The 2,912-nt window shown below is 38.6% G+C and overlaps 1 protein-coding gene across 1 annotated transcript in view; it reads left to right on the forward strand.

Annotated features, from left to right (window-relative positions):
* The first annotated feature begins 304 nt into the window (after positions 1–304).
* Plac8 (placenta associated 8) overlaps positions 305–2,912 on the forward strand; it is a 16,318-nt gene continuing 13,710 nt past the window's right edge. The window contains exon 1 of the mRNA XM_008846851.3: positions 305–486. The gene's annotated coding sequence lies outside the window, so the exon portion shown is untranslated. The remainder of the gene's footprint in view (positions 487–2,912) is intronic.

The raw sequence follows: 2,912 nt of genomic DNA on the forward strand, positions 1-2,912 counted from the left end.
GTAATGTAGGGCTAGGGGTGTAGCTCAGTGGTAAAGTTCTTGCCCTGGGTTTAATACCTAGCACCTCAGAAAGGAAGGGAGGGAGGGAGGGGGGAAAGACAAAGAGAAATGTCTGATCAGCCTGGAATTCCAGGTTGCCTAATGCTTCTTTATCCATTGTATTAAAAGAGGAAAATAAACTGTAAAAATCAGCAAGCTTTGCCAGGCATGTAATACCAAACATAATCAATCAAATCCTCTTTTCCTTAAAAGGTGTATGAGTGTCATTGGCACATAGTAAGAAAAGGAACGTAACCTATTTGGCAAGAGATAACTTGCATTCTCACCACAATAGCAACCTTATTGGACTTAAGCCAATCAGAGAGCCTGAATGTAGTCTCTGGACTATGCTCTCAAAGCCTGTCTCCTCGCCCTTCCCCAGAGCTTCCACTTCTGACAAGATTCTCTCCAGGCAAGACATTTCCTGCTTCAAACTTTTTCTCAGCAGTAAGTACCTAGATGTTAAGAACTTCTTTACACACTTCAGTTAGTACTTGGGTGGGAGTGCGGAGGTGTCTTTTAAAGGTGTTTTGTCTTGTTCTTAACATAGTTTGAGATTCAGCTGAAAGACCAGTGTTTTCTTTTCTAATTACTTTAAATTCATAAATTTTGTCAAAGTCAATAATTATGGGGAAAGTGTTTTGCTTTTGAAACTAATGTAAAATCTCAGCCTGGAACCTTCTTCAAACACTGCTTTGGGCAGGAAATGCATTTTAAGTGTGGTTATTTACTAACTTGATCATTCCTTTCTTTATTCAATGAATTTTTATGGGTGCTTGTCCAGTTTCCTGTGCATTAAAAAGTTTTATTTTCTCCACTTAAAATATTTAGCAAAACTAGATTTTCTTGTAGATTACATTTGTGAATTGTGAGAATTCTTGAATTCTCATTATGAAAGAAAAACTAATATTGAAATTTAATTCTGAAATTCATTGATATTCATAAAGAGAAATGCATCCTTTCACATCTCACATTTGACAGCTCATGAGATGAGAAATCATTATGAATTGGGATAGTTTCAGTCAAATCAAAAAATAAATTTTAATACCAATATACTGTAGAAAAAAGAAAATCTAAGTAATATAACTAGAGCCTGGGTTAATCATTATTAATAAGATGTTACTGTAATTAATGCATTATAATAGAACATTATTTTATTAAGCTAGTGGCCTGTCCTTCTAAAGAGTGGGGTGTTCTTAAGTAGGGGAAATAGGTAAGAGGTTGATCTGAGTCAAATCCTACATTTCCTGGTAGAGGCCATTTCATGAAAAGGACTTTCTAAAGAAAGACATTGTCTTTCACTCTTCAGAGCTTGTCCTCTACAATCCTCATTTCTGTTCCCCTTGACTCCTCTTTTCCTTTTTTCGTGAGTGGCTCTCACCAACTTTATTACTCTTTTCTGTTTCCAAGATGAGGTCTGTAACCAAGCAAAGCTCTGAGCAGAGCTGCTGATGTCTCCTTATCCCATAACGAACCTATCACAGACTTTCACATTCCCTGGGGTCTCAATATATATTTTCTAAATGGAATTGAACTTGCAGCTATTAGTAACAGAAGAGAAATTGAAAAGCCCAGAGCCTGGAGTTACAGAGTATGTTCCTCAAGGCACTGGCATGGGGAATCTCCACCAACCTCAAGGCTCCTGTATCACCCGCAGCTAAGGGGCAGTCGGCTAGTTTACCATTCATTCCTCCGACATGTGGGAAGCACTAGAAGATACTGTGCCTGCCTGAGGGAAGGAACACTTTTTACTAACTCTCATCAAAGCAGCCACATATTTTTTCAACTTTTCACCCCCAAAGCCCTGAAGGTACTCAGACCCTAGCCCACCCACCTTTATTACAGTTTCCAAGGATAGTGTCCAGGAATCTACTTGATCAACAAACTTCCAAGTGGCTTTTACATATCATAAGTTTTGAGGCCCACCAAACTATGGATATAAGCACAAACATAAAGTCCCAGAAGACTCTTAGAAACATCATTAATGAGATGTCTGGGAAGTTGTTTTTCCCTTCCCCTCCTGCTAACTTTTTATCTTGGATGACTGAGGTTAAAGACGACAACTGCATTTTTTTTAAAGGTTTTATTTATTTTTGTTTTATGTGTATATATGTTTTGCCTGCATGTATGAGTGCACCACATTGTGCCTGATGTCCAGGGAGGGGAGAAAAAGCTGATCTTCTGGGCAAGGCCAGGCAGGGCATCCTTTCCCACAGCTGTAGCTAACGATAACCTTCAGCAGAGAGGAACTTGTCACAGTATTAGAAACCTCCTAGGGCCCCCACTCTTCTTGGGTTCCCGGAAGCACCTTGGCCTCCATAATTTCCTACATTTGAAAGAGGAAGTTAGCTGGAAATAGAACTCAGTGGGAGAACACTTGCCTAACATGCATGAGACCTTAGGTTAGCAAGAGAGAGAAAGAAATAATGAAGTCCATCGTGAAAGACACATTGAATAAGATATTTTATTTGTAATTTGATTTTGTCCGTGTTGGAAATAAAAACAGCTTACAAATACCAAAAGGACTGAAAATAATTTACATGTGGGTGGGGTACATCATACATATTTCCAAATTTCTCCTAGGATAAGAAATGAAAAATATGAGTTTTTAATATGATTATTATTAAAATCTTTTTTAAAAAAATATTTTATTATTTTTATTTTATGTGTATGCGTGTATTATTGCCTGCATGTAGGTAAGTGCATCTGTGTCATGCAATGCCCGCAGAGGTCAGAAGAGGCTGTCAGATTCCCCTGGAATTGGAGTTTTGGATGGCTGTTAGTCAGTCAGGGTCTCCCTATAGCTCCAAATGGCCTGGAATTAACTATGTAGACCAGGCTGGCCTCAAACTCACAAAGATCCGCCTGCCGCT

This window comes from Nannospalax galili, unplaced genomic scaffold (genome assembly GCF_000622305.1).
Source record: "Nannospalax galili isolate Female #2095 unplaced genomic scaffold, S.galili_v1.0 scaffold763, whole genome shotgun sequence".
Classification (NCBI taxonomy): domain Eukaryota; kingdom Metazoa; phylum Chordata; class Mammalia; order Rodentia; family Spalacidae; genus Nannospalax; species Nannospalax galili.